Source organism: Procambarus clarkii, chromosome 45 (assembly GCF_040958095.1).
Source record: "Procambarus clarkii isolate CNS0578487 chromosome 45, FALCON_Pclarkii_2.0, whole genome shotgun sequence".
Classification (NCBI taxonomy): Eukaryota; Metazoa; Arthropoda; class Malacostraca; order Decapoda; family Cambaridae; genus Procambarus; species Procambarus clarkii.
The window spans coordinates 9,774,420-9,792,526 of record NC_091194.1 but is presented as its reverse complement, the minus strand read 5'-3'; the positions used below and the strand labels follow the sequence as shown (position 1 = coordinate 9,792,526).

General features: G+C 38.2%; 1 protein-coding gene across 4 annotated transcripts in view; it reads left to right on the top strand.

Annotated features, from left to right (window-relative positions):
* Positions 1-1,315: 1,315 nt before the first annotated feature.
* Positions 1,316-18,107, top strand: part of LOC138350464 (uncharacterized) — a 61,169-nt gene continuing 44,377 nt past the window's right edge. For 2 of the 4 annotated variants that reach the window (XR_011222115.1, XR_011222114.1), the window contains exon 1: positions 1,328-1,521. The gene's annotated coding sequence lies outside the window, so the exon portion shown is untranslated. Of the gene's footprint in view, positions 1,522-18,107 lie in introns of all 4 variants that reach the window. The other 2 variants (XM_069301383.1, XR_011222113.1) reach the window with 2 other exon arrangements.

The window sequence follows — 18,107 nt, the reverse complement described above, 5'->3', positions numbered from 1 at the left end:
CTTGTACTTGTACCTGTGCTTGAAATATTTGTGTTGGTGTGACTTGACACCTATCAATCTTTGGAGGCTTATTAAGGCCACCAGAATGACTGACCGACCAAGCAGTGAGTATACCTTAGTCCTGAACATTGTCCAGGACTAAGGTATACTGCATACATTTACCGAGAAGCAGAATACATGTTTGTGTGTATATTCTCTTAACTACTAGGAAGTACTTGATGCGCTAGCAAATTTTGACAACTAGCTCCAACGTCCTATCTTCATAGTTTTGTATAATACATTCACAAGTGTTCATGTGATAAGCATGTTTATTTTGGTATGATGATTACCGATAGTGTTAATTATTTTTAATAAACTTTAGGTATAATGGTTGTTATTGGGAGGCCTATTTACGTCTATTGAATTCTCTAAAAAGGATTGGTATTGTTTTATGAAGGTAAAGGAAAGACCCAATTTATGTTTAAAGTGTATTTAAAATCAAATTTTCGGATGTAACCTACATCCTTTCTCAAGGTGCTGTTCTACAGATACAGAAAACATTGTATACAATACCTTAAGAAAGGATGTCGGTTACATCCGAAAATTTGTTTTTAAAACACTTAAAACATAAATTGGGTCTTTTCTTCACCCTCATTCAAGCACTACGGCATTGTAGTAAGTTTCTCCATTGTTTATATTTTTTATCAAATTGTACATTTCAGCCCAATTTAACATTTTAATCCCGAAAATGGAACAAAATGCAAAACTAGTCAGCTTGTAAAGCCTATTTTTTTTTCTTTATTTAAGAAAATACAATATAAATCACATATACATAAGCCTATTCCGGCGTTGAACAATCTTCCCGGCTTGGTGCCTGGTTATGGCAATTACTAACAACATTTTTGATAATTACTTCCTACATTTGTTGCTTCCTATAATCACATAAGGCTGGCAGCTACGTAAAGTAATTGTAATCTCTATTAATATCAATTCATCTTATGAAAACAGTTAACTAATGAGTTTTGGCTTAGTTGATTAGTTGTGTTTACAATATAAAACTAAGTAAATGATCTCGTCTCCAGTCATTGCTTCGAAAATGGTCAGGGGGGGGGGGGAGCTTCACAGATAAAATATCGACAAATTTATACTATCATTTGAATACGTTGTGAACCAGACAGTCCTTTATTTTCATGATACGCTGCTATAAAAAACCCAGCTTCAATGACCTTGTAATAAAGAGAGTATATAAAGGAAAATTTCATGCGCGGATTGGTAAACACAAGCTGACCACCGCGCATGCGCAGTTTGGTGCTTAAGGCAGTGTGTTGTGGGGCGCTGACCACCTGTGACAGGTCACAGGTGGTCAGCCCCACACCACAGGTCACAGGCGTCCCAGGTTGTGTGTGGGGGGCTGACCGTCTGTGAACTGCGAGGTTGCTGCTGTTTAACAACGGAAAGAACCTAAGAAATTGGAAGTGAGGGAATAAGGAGTGAGAGAGACCTGCCCCCACTCCCCCCGAGCAAGCGGACACAGCAAATTTGGTAAGTTATATTTTAATGTAGCTTTACTGTATGTCAACACGCCAGCAGGTTGATGTATACTTATTACCAACGTTAATTAGCCGATATTTGACTTGCACGTCTGACGACCAACTGAATGGATGATTAAGATCATCTGGGGCATTGGAGATATGAAATAAATACTGGCAAGGGTGTTCGATGAGGTGTATATTTGCTATTATGGTGGTATTAATAACCCTCCAGAGGCTGATAGGCCTTAATAACCAATACTAAACACGTCAACATTGCTTTATTGTGTTGACTAGACTTTGTGAGTCAATGGTATCGATCCTGGTCCTGTGTGCGCTGTGATAAGATACTGATTCTGGTCCTATGTATAATCACTGCTGTAAAACTATTCGTGACCGCAACTTGCGTTCCAGCAATTTTAGCCAGGCTCCAACAAAACGGTTTACTCTAGCGCTAGGATAAACGTTATAAATGAAGAGTGAAAGCATACATAAAATTTTCTTTAATCAAAATGTCAGCAACATTAATAATATATATGATGGATAATCATCCATGGAAATTTATCTAACAAAACACTTTTTGTTATTAACACATTTAGGTACATCTGCTTTTGTGCAGCTACCCTAAACTATATGAAGTACAGTGTCAAAAAGCTAGCTACGTGGTGCTAAAAATCTCCATCACACAGGATGGTTAGTAATACAGAGGCATGTGATAAGTAGTCTGCACTGGCAGACTCTTGTGTTCATGATATCCTCATAATGCACCCAGAGTGAATAACGTACTAGTGATACAGTCTCCATCTCGCAGGATAGTTAGTCATAGAGGGCCTAACCTGCACTCAAATTTTCAGTAGCCTGGACTGGCAAATTTTGGGTGCAATATGAGGTTATCCTCAAGAACTCTAGAGTGAATAAAGTAATTGCAAAGCTCCAGGTACTTCATGCCAATGGGTCTTAATGGTCTGATAACTGGGCATTCGGTGATGTAGTGTGGGAGATCATGCCGCAGTTCCTGCTCAAAGTTTGCACCTGGAGAGCTCAGGATTGGGAGATCTGTCACCTGTAGCCACCTGCCACAGGTAACGGTAACAATTGGGTGGTTAATGCCGACAGGAGAATTTACTAAAAATTTAATATCAAAATCTAGTCCAGCCACAAAAATATGGCATCTCCCTTAATTGAATGGTTATATAGATTGAGTAACTCTCCTGCCTGCCTATCCACACAAAAAATGTAATCGGAAAGTAGCATAATTATTGTATTCTTAATTTTCTTGCATTTTGTCAATATGAAACATTAAAAACCTCTAACTCCACTCTAATACTTAGTCCACTTAAAGCTTTAAGAGTGTCTTTAATCCAGTTTATAAGAACAACTTTCTGCTTACAGAAATAAAATATATGCATATTATTCTCAATTTCAGTACATTGGTCACACCTATTGTTGTCCTTAATGCCCAACATCAACAACCTAGCATTAGTAGGGAGGGTCTCATGAATATAGCGATACAATAGCTCACGTTGTTTTGGGTCAATAAATTTAACATGAAGGTTTGCCCATATTACTTGCCAGCTAAAGAGTGGATATACCTCCTCTACTCTAGGAACTATATTTGGGAGTAGAATATCATACTCTTGTTTACTGTTCATCATTAAAAAACCTTCAATATTACAAATTCGCCTGAGAACATAAATTGCACATGAATAAAAGTGAGGTGAAATAAAGGCAAGGTCAGTATACTCTGGCATATGCATCAAGTAGCTGACACGTAATTTACAAAAGTAATGTCCTAGCGCATTTACACTATTCCTCTGCATTATTTCAATAGTACTCAGATGTTGTTTATTCAATAATTACTAAGAATTACCACTGTCCAATATGCGACATTCACATACACATGGTGTTCGCCTATCATACACAGGATTTACTCAGTTAAAGCCTAGTAAAGAATTCCAGATATTAATAAACCCTCAGAATATTTATTCCCCATTATCGCTGTCTAAAATACAGAGCTTGTATATATTTTGCTAACTCCTTCCTCAGAGTTATGGGGTGCGCAAGGTTGAACTGGTCGGTACTGGGGCGGCTTTGCTTCTTGCACGGTCGGACTTTCATTTCCGATCGTGCACAGTATCCAAGATTAACGTTAATTCAACGTTGAATTAGCGTTAATCTTGGATGTTGTGCCCAATGGGTGGGGAATCATTTCTTTCACTGTGCCCCTATATCCCAGCCCTTCTATATTTGTTCTTATTTAGGAAAGACTTGGGCAAATACATGTTCGGTAACAGGGTTGTTGATTTGTGGAACCAATTACCGCGTAACGTGGTTGGAGGTGGGGTCCCTCGATTGTTTCAAGCGTGGGTTCGACATGTATATGAGTGGGATTGGGTGGTTATAAATAGGAGCTGTCTCGTATGGGTCAATACGCCTTCTGCAGTTACCTTTGTTCTTATGTTCTCCTATCCTCATATTCCACCCTCTCTAACAATACATAATATTTTGTCGTAAAAATCTTCAATGCCAAAATACTATGTACTGTAAATCATAGCGGCTCGCTGTAGTAACCAAGTGTCCCGTCTTCTCTTCGTGCGTCCTTTGTTAGGTTAGATTCGGTCTGGTTCAGACAATTGAATACAATTTTTTGACGCCGTTGACTACTTGAGAGGACGGGCTGGCTAGTTACCTTTCCACACCTTCCCTTGGAATGTCTCTTAATCAAATACAATGACATTTGAGCTGGCATAAGTAATTTTAGCTCATGGAAAGTTTGATGCATGGTAGATAGGTAGCAAGGCAGCCTCATCAAGGCCCAGTAATGGTTAACCTGTGGCATTACACACGCTTAAGATCTGAGAGGTGAGTGAAAGGACCTGAAGATTTTATAAAGTGTTCGCTATATCTAGCTTGATTTTATTTCGTATATATATATATATAATATATATATATATATATATATAATATATATATATATATATATATATATATATATAATATATATATATATATATATATATATATATATATATATATATATATATATATATATATATATATATATATATATATATATTAGTATATTTTGGTAGCAGTCTTTCCTGTAGACATATATTATTAAATATGACCGAAAAAGTAAGATTAATAATTCTAACACGAATTTTCTCAATCTTTCGTACATTACGCTTCACTGTTGGAGGTAAATCAAAAATCACTTCTCCAAAATTCATTTTTATTTCTAGTCTGACGCGACACGGGCGCGTTTCGTAAAACTTATTACATTTTCAAAGACTTCACAAATACACAACTGATTAGAACTTGCGTTTCTCTGATTTTATATCTACATTTGAGTGAGGTGGGAAGGGTGATGTGGCATTAACACAAGACAGAACAATAGGGGATATTAATAGGGTATTAAAAGTATCAACACAAGACAGAACAGAAACAATGGGTATTGAATAGAAGTGTTTGTAGAAAGCCTATTGGTCCATATTTCTTGATGCTTCTATATTGGAGCGGAGTCTTGAGGTGGGTAGAATATAGTTGTGCAATAATTGGCTGTTGATTGCTGGTGTTGACTTCTTGATGTGTAGTGCCTCGCAAACGTCAAGCCGCCTGCTATCGCTGTATCTATCGATGATTTCTGTGTTGTTTACAGAACAACGCCAAATGCCCTGTTGGCATTTAGCAACGCTAAATGCCAACAGCGACTGCCCTGACAGGTACAAGAGGAGTGTTGTTAACGCATACGTCGACCGTGCTCTCAGCCACAGCTCAGAATGGAAGCAAGTCGACGAAGAACTCTGTAGGGTAAGGCAGGTCCTAGTCAATAACGGCTTCTCCAATGGTTTCATCGAAGACATCATAAGAAGGAAAGTGAAAAGCCATGCAACCTCCGAAGAGACAACTAACACAACACCTATACCCCCTATTAGACTATTTTACAGGAACTTCTTTTCCACAGCTCATAAAACGGAGGAAAGGGTCCTGAAAGATATTGTTTATAGAAACGTTATCCCTACAGACAAAAATCAGAGGATACAACTGACGATTTACTATAAAACCAGAAAAACGGCCAGCCTACTCATGAGAAACTCTCCAGACACAAAACAGAACGCTTTAAAAGAGACTAACGTCGTCTATGCCTTCAAATGCCCACTTGGGGACTGTAAGCTCCAAAAAACCCAGTATATAGGCAAGACAACAACATCTCTTTCTAGGCGTTTAACGATGCATAAGCAACAGGGCTCCATTAAGGAACATATAATCTCTTCCCATAACCAAACCATCGCCAGAGAAATCCTAGTAAACAACACAGAAATCATCGATAGATACAGCGATAGCAGGCGGCTTGACGTTTGCGAGGCACTACACATCAAGAAGTCAACACCAGCAATCAACAGCCAATTATTGCACAACTATATTCTACCCACCTCAAGACTCCGCTCCAATATAGAAGCATCAAGAAATATGGACCAATAGGCTTTCTACAAACACTTCTATTCAATACCCATTGTTTTCTGTTCTGTCTTGTGTTGATACTTTTAATACCCTATTAATATCCCCTGTTCTGTCTTGTGTTAATGCCACATCATCCTTCCCACCTCACTCAAATGTAGATATAATATCAGAGACGTAAGTTCTAATCAGTTGTGTATTTGTGAAGTCTTTGAAAATGTAATAAGTTTTACGAAACGCGCCCGTGTCGCGTCAGACTAGAAATAAAAATGAATTTTGGAGAAGTGATTTTTGATTTACCTCCAACAGTGAAGCGTAATGTACGAAAGATTGAGAAAATTCGTGTTAGAATTATTAATCTTACTTTTTCGGTCATATTTAATAATATATGTCTACAGGAAAGACTGCTACCAAAATATACTAATATTATAGTATATATATATAGTATATATAGTATATATATATATAGTATATATATATAGTATATATACTATATATATATATATATATATATATATATATAGTATATATATATAGTATATATACTATATATATATATATATAGTATATATAGTATACTTAAAAAATAGTATACTCCAAAAAGTCGTTATATGTAAATTTTAGTTGCAAAGTTCTTACCAAGAATCTTTGTTTTTATTCCATTTAAATAAATTAAACATTAATGAAAACTCAAATCTTAAATATTTTTGAGCTGAAATTGTATAAAAAATAATAAAAAAAATTATAAAAAAAATTGACCTCATACATAATGAAATGGGTAGCTTTATCATTTCATAAGAAAAAAATTAGAAAAAATATATTAATTCAGGAAAACTTGGCTTATTAGGCAAATCGGGCCTTGAATAGTAGGCCAAAAAGTGAGTTCTGGCTACTAGGTACGACATATATATATATATATATATATATATATATATATATATATATATATATATATATATATATATATATATATATATATATATTATATATATATATATAATAACTACGAATTCAGCCTTACAACGCTTTTAATATTATGGTCGTTATTTTACCATTTAGGTACGAAGTCGTTATATGTAAATTTTAGTTGCAAAGTTCTTACCAAGAATCTTTGTTTTTATTCCATTTAAATAAATTAAACATTAATGAAAACTCAAATCTTAAATATTTTTGAGCTGAAATTGTATTGCTCAAGTTCAGTTCCTTGTGGTCTTCAAGCCTTTGAGGAAAATGACCCCACACTTGCTGGCTATTAATGGCACTATGTACAAGGCACATCGAACAATTTATGTAGCATATATGAAACTGTGTATTTACGTATGTAGCTTAGCCTAGCATTTTAAAAGCACTACAATCACCTTCTATGGTTGATTGTTCAAAAAATTCTTGAACTGTGTGTTTGACAAATCTCTCGCCCTGTCCATGGAGGACAAAAGAAAATGAAAATATTGCGGTTAGCATTGTAAATGTGTGGCCACATCTGTGGTAGAAAAAGAAAAAAAACTTGCTGGCTGCGAATATTCTCGGGTAACATTTACAAAGATTAGTTTCTACAACCAGTTTTTTTTTTTTTTTGCCAAGTCGTGAATTGCAAAATTTGAATTATTGTATCAGCTAACCGTTAGGGAATGGTCGAGAAGTCATTTCCAAGAACGTGGATTTTTTTGTATCAAGCTTAATACATCATGTGCAACATGTTGTCAGCTCTTTAGCGAGAGATTTAGGTTTGTTTAATTTTCATGGTACGGTACAGTGTCAGTTTAGTCAGTGATACCGCTATCATAAGAATAGTTAGGATTGACACTTTTCGTATAGTACAGCATTGACTCTGTTTTTTGGGTTGCTTCACAGTTGGTTTTGGGCCTAATACTTTTCAATCATGGAAGGTTATTAAGGCCACCACAATACTAATCAGCAAAATACTTTAGTTCTGAACATAGACTAGAATTAAAGTACGCTGTACACTTCTTGGTGTATATATACACACACACACACACACCGTTGACCAGGACGAAACTATATATCCACAAAGAAGCGGAATATTACCTGTGTGTGTATATATGCGTGGCCCCAGATACACTGTAACTGGTTACACTGGTCGAGCCAGTCGAGGTATGCGGCAAATATTAAGTAACTGGCCAGTGGTGGGAAACTAATTCACTCGCCAAAGATAACCCATGTTCCAACTGAGCCAGATTAAAATATGCACCCCAAGATGAACAGATTTCGAATAGCGGAGGAAAATAATCCTAAATTTAAGTTACAGCCCCGCTCCTGCACCATGTAAGTCCACTCCGGGCTCACCATAGCCCGTGCTGCTCTGAACTTACGTTTCGAGCAGCTGAATCTGAAACAACAGATTAATGAAGATTAAGCCACCCAAGTGGTGGCACGGGCATGAATAGCCCGTAAGTGGTGTATATTTTTTGGAGTGAATGTTTTCTTTGTTTGTGAAGAGAGCCGCTATCATTTTTAGTACATTTTTGTCCTTACAGGGGAATTTGTGTCAAAATGCGATGTACTGTTCATGAGGACGGGTTGATTGTCAACGGCACCACTTATACCAGTGAAGATAAAATCAAGTAATGTAGTGCTCGGTGGGAGTTAAGGTGTATAGTGTGGGGTAGGGAGGAATGATGTCCCTCATAGTAGAGAAGAAGCACGAGCATATGTCAATGACTTTTCCGAGAATAAAGCATTATTAAAATTACAATTAAAAAATAGGTTCAATCTGATAAAAAGATATGTGGTGCTGGAAGGACTCTGAGCAAACTTGCCCATAGTTTCAGCCGGATACAGTAAAGAGTCGACTTATTTTTGTTTAGTATGCCGTAAATTCCACAAGTGTTCCCTTACTAAAGCTGAACATGTGTTAACTGAATGATGGTATTCTTGCACTTACTAAAGAGTCTGCGCTCAAAAAATTTGCAGTTAAGTCAAAGAGAAAGAAGTTATGACTAGTTCTTAGCTCTACAATGTTAAAAATCATTTAGTCTAATCAATCATAAATGCAGTAAGATCCACTTTTAATAAGGAGCTTCAACCATTGGTCATCCACCGACTGCGTTTTGCACGGATCATCGTTGGGTTCCAATGAGTTTGCTGCAATCCTCGAGAAGCTAGACGATCTGAAAATGTAACGAAGATTGGGTGCTGTGGATGTGCATGATGATCTGCACCTTCCCACAAGGTGCCTGGCTTTACCAGGATTAAGTTTCTTAATGACACAACAGTCCAAAAGTGTAATAACCTGTTGAAGGGGAAAAACATTCAATCAGTTCGTAGTGATATCTTGTTACCTGTCGTAAATCCAAAAGAAAGATTGCTACAAATGAAAACGTCAATGATTTCATTAAGCTTAAAAGGAGTCTGGCTACATTGAAATGTCCATTTCAAAGGGAACACCAAATGTTCAGACAGGACGACAGTCAAACACATCCAGATGCCATCATCTTGCTACCCTGGGAGAATGGTCAACAGGTAGTATGGGACTATACTTGTTTATCTCGCTGAAATCTATCTTCAGTATTGTATCTGAAGTTGATGGGGCCGCCACTTTCAGGGAAGCCAAGGAGACCAGAAGTTCAAGGGCCTATAATATTGTTTCAGGTGGTTGCCAAAAGTCTCGGTTCTTGGCTATTTGGGAATATGTATACTCAAGTTCCTTAACGATTTGGAAAGACCAAAATCGCAAAATGGCAACTCCAGAGAACCTAGATTCCTGTTCCAGCGCCTCAGTATCGCAATCTGGAGAGATAATTGCTGTAGCCTATTCTCGCGCTCATTTCTGAAAAATATTAAAAGTGATTTGAAATGTAATTATTATGTAAGATAGTACCATATAACGCGTAATGCAATTTCACTTATTGAATTAGTAAATCATTATTAACGAAAGCAAAAAAGGGGTGTGGTAGAATAAAAATAATGAAATTCAGTGAGAAACGCAACCCGTCCTCAATATGTACTTTCGTGGTCATCACAACACCCAGTCTTTGCATTACATTAATAGTACCAAAATGCACTATGTGATTAGTAATTTAATTAATTTCTTATCCTTGGTTAGGTTAGAGTTGTTGTCGGTGCATTCTCGAAGATGTGAAACTTGTAAAATTCTGTCCAGCTTGAATATAAAAAAAAAATTGACAAAAAAAGTTGTATTACAAAAGAAAACGTGTATAACAGAGACTTATTTATAAAATGAATTTAAAGTAATATACAGTTATAACTTAAGAATTAAATCTCTTTAGGATAAAGGTTCACATGACAATTGACGAAAATACTATTCATGGAACATTAATAAGCCTACAGAACATCAGGAAAAAACTTGATTAGTATCCAGGTGGCTTAAACAGGGAGGATTTACATTGATTAGAATCACTAGGTTCAGTTCATAAATGTATTAATTTAAACAGTAGTAAAATTCACTGTGTACGTGTTTCTTTTTTTGTAAGTGAACTAACTAACCTGAGGATGGATTGGAGAAACTATATGGTCTTTCCTGAATACATTTTATTTTCAAGAGTTTATAGATAATTATTTTGAGGATACAGATTTATATTTTGTGAGGCTACTGATTATTATTATTGTCTGATGCTATAGATTATCACGACTTTATAACGCCTGCTTCTTTAATATCGTGTAAAATTTTCAAGACATTTCTCCGGCCTCTGCGCGGTAATAGACGTTTACTTTACTTTATCTTGCCAAGTTTTGAAAGTATACTTATTCCAGTGCGTGAATAATGAGGGATAAAATGCCTAATATTATTCAGGATTTTGTTGACAAGGGCGTAATGTACACGTAACTAGAGCCAGCAGAACCCACGATACTACACTGTGAGTCAACACTGGCAGAGCCTTGTGGGCATCGTCCACATCGCGTTGGCCAGGACAACAGTCGGAAATACCGTTGGGCACGTTGCATTGGTTTAGAAAAGTCTGAAATAAGGTTGAAATTTAGTATATTGCAGTGGTCTAAAAAAGTTACAAAATAGTCATGCATACCCACCTTGTCATATGCCTGGTGTGGCCATTGTCTCGTCTTTTGGTCGGGATTATTCCTCGGGCAATGACTGATGTACCCAACAAGACGGCTGACGGTAAAAGACTACAATTCTTTCCCTCTACTATGTAGCGAACCAAATAAATACCCACTCCTTTGCCTCCTTCACCAAGGTAGTAATCATCGCCATTGTAGGTGTGGACCTACAAGGCCGAACGCAAGGTCAACCGCGTTCCTACATGCGTTTTTTTTATACTAAAGAGTAGAAAGAAGAGAGGAAAATGAAGAACAGTGAGAGCAAACGCTTGGTACCTAACAAAAAGTATTGTTCATGAAAATTAATGCTCTTTTATAAGCTATATTAACATGTTAGCTTTGTACCGAGCTAACATGTTTTTACTGGTTTACTATTATCAGGGAGAAGAGCGCTGGGCATGATCTGGGGGCTGGGCATGATCTGGGGGCTAGGCATGATCTGGGGGCTGGGCATGATCTGGGGGCTGGGCATGATCTGGGGGCTGGGTATGATCTGGGGGCTGGGCATGATCTGAGCGCTGGGCATGATCTGAGCGCTGGGCCTTGTACAAACACTGCAGTACCGTACAGTGTAAAAACACACCCATCAATATATGCAATAAATTTATGTTGTTGATTGAGGGGCGACGACGTTCGACGTTCCCTACAATATATTATGACTACTGTATACTATTTATAAATAAAATATTATTGATACTAACGCGTTCGAGATTTATAAGAGCAAAAGTTCAAATATTACTCTAAAATAAGTAAAAGCTTATATATAATATAAGCTTATAGTTAACTTTATGATAAAGAAATTAAGAGCCTTACAAATACTATTTAAGCCTAAAACATGACGGCCATGGAAAACCCCCTCAGTTTGTAATAATAATAATAATAATAAATTATATGAAGAGAATAGATTATTATTATTATTATTATTATTAACAGATATTAAAGGATATGTGTAGAAAAATTACATAAGCAATATAATTTTTGTCAGTTTTTGATATAATCATAAATAAGTACAGCTGAGACATGTACACAAAAGAACAGTACGACGGGCTCCCTATAGCCCGTGCTGCTTGGAACTTTTTGTTCAGAGTAGCTGAATCTAAGACAAATACACTAACAACATGTACACAAAGGTATAGCCCGTTTCTCTCTCTCTCTCTCTCTCTCTCTCTCTCTCTCTCTCTCTCTCTCTCTCTCTCTCTCTCTTTCTCTCTCTCTCTCTCTCTCTCTCTCTCTCTCTCTCTCTCTCTCTCTCTCTCTCTCTCTCTCTCTCTCTCTCTCTCTCTCTCTCTCTCTCTCTCTCTCTCTCTCTCTCTCTCTTTCTCTCTCTCTCTTTCTCTCTCTCTCTCTCTCTCTTTCTCTCTCTCTCTCTCTCTTTCTCTCTCTCTTTCTCTCTCTCTCTCTCTCTCTCTCTCTCTCTCTCTCTCTCTCTCTCTCTCTCTCTCTCTCTCTCTCTCTCTCTTTCTTTTTCTTTTTCTTTCTCTCCCGAAACATCGTCGTTTCTTCATTTTATGATTTTGTGGGTTGGATGTCACTACTTCCTCTGTTTTATTAGATATTACAAAGTACTGTTATGGTGTAGTCTTACCTCGTGACTGTGTGGATGTTATCGTTGAGCACTGAAGTGTTTCACCTTGAGGGGGTTTATCTATGTACACCCATTGTGGAAATAACAAAGTTAACAGAGCCAATACAGTGTGTCTCTAAATACAGCTTGTGTATTATAAGGTTTCAATGTTCTTAGCCAGACTATAAGATTATTTTCTTGTTAATGTTTGTTTCTTGTCACATAATCTTGTGCAAATAATCACTGCATGAGTTGGGGTTTAATTCTTCTCGTGATCGTAAGGTCAACCGTCTAGCCAGTTTGCTCCCTTAGAAAACTGTGAGCCCTGCATGGCGACCAGTTCAACTGCTCAGCTGTCAGAACTCTCACGTATGTTCCGTGTCTGGATTATTCTGCTATTACTATCTTATTATTGTCTGTTTGTTTTGAAGTTTGCTACATTCATTCGTTGGTCTTATTCGGCGTTGTTTTTCGCTGTTGCTTTCTGGACTTTCCAAACGGACGAGAGTCCCACCGACCTGTTTATAAACGGTCTAGTGACACTATCGGCCGTCGGTAAAGTCCTGTTAGTCTGTTGTGACTGGATTCTGTTGTTTGCAGGTGCTCGGGTCCAGCAGTCTCTTCGGATCCATTTGTTGTTGATCTGTTGATTCGTTAATTAAGAGGGGAACAAATTGTGGTGGTTGGGAAGTGCAGCCACTCTACCAGAAGTACCGGTTGGTGCATGCCTTCACAGATTGGGAAAGAGACAGAATGCGAGGGGAGGTGACGGAGAGAATGCAAGAGAGCGAGACCAAAAATATAAAGGATAGTCACCTGCCACAGGTGCTTGAGAGCGCACCACAGGTGTTTAGTCCAGGGAACAGGTATGAGCCAGCAAGGGTGGGCCGGGCTGGTCTGGTCCGGGGGACAAGGTAAGGCGGGAGGACCCTCGCACGTTTCAACGCCTCCCACATCACTCTGACGAGAATTTCCTGTTTGTTGAAAGCTCCGATGCCACTCGAACAAGAATTTTGTATGCCTGAGCTGGTGTGTTTGTCGTTCATAATACAAGCAAATAATCAATCGATCAATCGGTCATGATTTAGGTATAACTTTATACCTTATAGTTGATGTCTATTTGTCGACAGCATCGCAGCAGTCGACAAAACACTCGGCCAAACAATAGCCTAGTGGGAATCTATCAAGACAGGACGTCAAAATTTTGCATAAAATATTTTTAGGAATGCTTAATGCACATTGAGTTACCATTTCCCCACAAATTGGAGATGAAAAAACCATGTAAACAGATTAAGTGGAGGAAAACAGGTAAACCAATTAAGTGGAGGTAAACCTAAAACCGATTAAATACAACCCCACACAAGCCAGCCCGTCCTTCTGTGGTTTCCCAACGTCAAGAAACTGTTGTACTAAAGTTTCCCCCATATCCTAACCAACCAGAGGACCCAAAACAGAAAACGGGACATTATGTCAAATTCGCGAGCCTCTACCATTTACTAGTACGACAATATTTTGGCCTTGGGTAAAGTATACGTCAAAATGCGACGTTCGTTTTAGGACAGGTTGGACCAGCAGGTTTAAATTCCTTGTTTGAAACTCTAGCACTGACGTGAATTATTTGTTGAGAGGGTTTTCTATGAGCTAATGTTTCCTAGTTATACACACGCATAGATATTTACTTAATATTTGAGTTGTCTTGGTAATATTTATGTTTATATGAATGTATTTGAGATCATGGAATCGAATTATACCTTTTTTTACGTTATGTGTGAATGTGTGGAATATTTCAAATTACCTTGCTGGGAATTTAGTCTTGTAATGCTTAAATTCAAGAGAATAGTATTATATAATGGAATTTACTGTAATTTTTTTATTCGAAATTAAAAATACATTCAAGTTACATTATCAAACGAGCGAAGATACATAAATATAGGTTTTGTTGTGGCATATATAGATCTCCTAGCTGCAATGTAGGACGTTTCGTAATCTTGTGCTGTACGAGGCGTTGGTACGGGTCTCGCAGATGTGTTTGTGTGTGGGGGAGGGGGGTTGGCACAGGTGTCCTACAGACGTGGAAGGGGTGGGAAAGGCTGGTACAGGTGTCCTACAGACGTGGAAGAGGTGGGAAAGGCTGGCACAGGTGTCCTACAGACGTGGAAGGGGTGGGAAAGGCTGGCACAGGTGTCCTACAGACGTGGAAGGGGTGGGAAAGGCTGGTACAGGTGTCCTACAGACGTGGAAGAGGTGGGAAAGGCTGGCACAGGTGTCCTACAGACGTGGAAGGGGTGGGAAAGGGTGGCACAGGTGTCCTACAGACGTGGAAGGGGTGGGAAAGGCTGGTACAGGTGTCCTACAGACGTGGAAGAGGTGGGAAAGGCTGGCACAGGTGTCCTACAGAGGTAGAAGGGGTGGGAAAGGCTGGGACAGGTGTCCTACATACCTGGAAGGGGTGGGAAAGACTAGCACAGCTGTCCTACAGAGGTAGAGGTGAACGAGTATTAGGAATGTTGGGTATCATTGCAACATCACTAGAATTTCTTGGTAGTCTGTTCCAAGGCCGTGGTGATTGCATCTAACCAGGGGTAAGTGGTGCAACACCCCAGTTCAGACTATGGTGGGTAGTTGATTCCATGCCGGTGCAGCTTCTGACGTTAGATACCAGATATTAGGCGTACTACGCCTACAAATATGCCTAATCATCCCTAAACCTTTCCAGAAATCTAGATTTGCCGATTGTAAGCACATACGAATTAAGGAAACAGCAGAAGGCCTATTCGCCCCACGCGTGGCAGCTCCTATTTATATCCACCCCAGACTCTTATATAATGTGATAACTAAACCGCAGATCTGAAGATGGAGAAACGACGACGTTTCAGTCCGTCCTGAACCATTATCAAGTCGAATGTGAGGGAGAGAAATTGATTGATGAAGATTAATCCGTGAAGAGTAGAGGCAGGAAAGATTACTTTTGAAGACCATCAATAGGATGAGTCCCTAACATGACAGAAGAGAGCATTTATTGTGTCTGCAGACTTAACACTGCCGTTGTGTTCTTAAGGGTGTCATTTAGTGTGCGGCCAGTTTCACTGAAGTATTGGAGAGGACAAGACGAACAGGAAATAAGAGTAGACACCAGCAGCATTATAAGCAAGTATGAACCAGCTTACTACGATATGAACCAGCCTACTACGAAAAGTCGAAAAGCGAGCTTTACATCGAGAGGACGAAGGGTATTAGTGAAATTTTTTAGTTCAGATATGAAGGGAAGGCAGAGCACAGTGGTACTAGTGTTGGAAACAGTTTTGGGATGAAAGAAATTTAATTTAGTCTGAGCATAGACATAACTGATATAATGTCTTGAAACAAGTGATTGTATGTCTTATTTTGTTACCTTGTTATCTCTTCCATAAATCAACAACCTGTTTCCAAACCAGTATTTACTCAGGGCCTTCATTAATCTAAACGTATCCAATTTATATCCATTATTTCGTGTTGATATATATTTAATACCTTATAGCCTAGTTCTAATTTAATAGTCTTTTTACTGTTTGGATTCGTTTATAATCCCTTGTAATTCATCATCTAAAGCGTCGGTGATCATGTTTCTGAACATGATCCCTCCTCTTGTTATGCCCATTCATCCACTTTTAAACTTACATATATGAGGCTGCTGCCGTTGGTCTAGTGGACTTTCCCCATTTTGTTGCTAAATGTCAGTCGTATTCTGCAAGTAGTCACTTTTTACTTGTATAAATGCACTTTAATAAATGTTTTTAAGGTCAAGCGCTTATAGCTAGAAATATGATATTCTTGCCTTGTGATTTGTTCGTTTCATGATAACCAAATTGATTGTCAGGAAACAATTGATTAATTGCAAACTTTTGTGCCTTAGTGCGCATACGAGCGAAAAGCGACGTTATTTGTAAGAGGACGGGGGGCTGAAGAGTGGTAAACCAAGAGAACGGACTGAGCTCGCGCCCTCTCTTCTATTGCTGGAATTGCACAATCGGCATCACCAGTTTGGTGGTGCAAAAGGTGGTGTAGGAGGACAGTAATGTGTGTTATATTTATAGACGCTCTTTTGAGTATAGGATCAGCGTGACTTAAGCCAGCTTTGTTTGTGTTTAAAGGCGAGGCTTTTGGTTGTTATTGAATTAATACCTTTGGTTGGAAAGGCAGGAATTATTTGAAAAAGTGGAGTTTCCCTCCCACGGTGCAGAAAAGTACTGCTGTTTTTCTTGTTAACACTTTAAAAGTTATTGTTTGTTCAGTTGTAATTTTAAATGCAGTTGACCTTCGATGAAGAAGGCCATGAGAGCTAACGTGTGTGTTTGGGGGGGGGGGGTGTTTATCTACGCATTTTAATACCAATTTAAAAATTTATTTCAAAAACATGATCACCGACGCTTTAGATGATGAATTACAAGGGATTATAATCGAATCCAAACAGTAACAGACTATTAAATTAGAACTAGGCTATTTACGCAAAGCTTATATATAATGATTACAAACAATTGCCGATATTTTGGTAGTATGGGGGAGATCTTTAAGGTGAACCTCATGTCTTAAGTTTTTATTTTTTTATACCCAAGAATTCTTTAGAGTACTATTGCAAGCAGGAATTCAGTGCAATCAGTTAGGGATCTAATATATACGAGGTACGTAAATTTAACAATTCTGTAATTTTAATGAAATGGAAGAAGAAATGGAAATGTATAGCAAGGATGGTACCCTGCTATACATTTTGCACTCTATGCCTCTACATTGAGGACAGAGTCTGGGCAAATGTGTGTGTGTATGTAATTACCTAAGTGTAGTTACAGGATAAGAGCTACGCTCGTGGTGTCCCGTCTCCCCAGCACTCTTTGTTGTATAACGCTTCCCTGGAAACACAAACCGAAACTGTCTCTATTTTCCGCTTGTTACAACTTGTAATAAAGTTGTTACATCTTGGCTTAACGTGTTTATGACGTATTAGAACGTTGTTACAACTTGCTATATTGGTTGTTATAACTGGTTAGGTAGTGTTAAAACTTGTTCGAACGTTGTACCAACGTCGTAGTTTCGGTGTGTGTTTGGTGGGTTTGAAATTACTGAACGTTTTGGCCTCCACCACCTTCTCACCTAACTTGTTCCAACCGTCTACCACTCTGTTTACAAAAGTGAATTTTCTAATGTTTCTCCGGCAGCTTTGTTTCGTTAGTTTAAATCTATGACCTCTTGTTTTTGAAGTTCCGGGTCTCGGGAATTCTTCCCTTTCAATTTTATCGATTCCTATTACTATTTTGTACGTAGTGATCATATCGCCTCTTTTTCTTCTATCTTCTAGTTTTTGCATATTTAATGTGTCTAACCTCTCCTCGTAGCTCTTGTCCTTCAGTTCTGGGAGCCACTTAGTGGCATGTCGTTGCACCTTTTCTAATTTGTTGATGTGCTTCTTAAGATATGGGCACCATACAACTGTTCCATATTCCAGCTTTTGTCTAACAAAAGTCGTGAACAATTTCTTTAGTATTTCTCCATCCATGTATTTAAAAGCA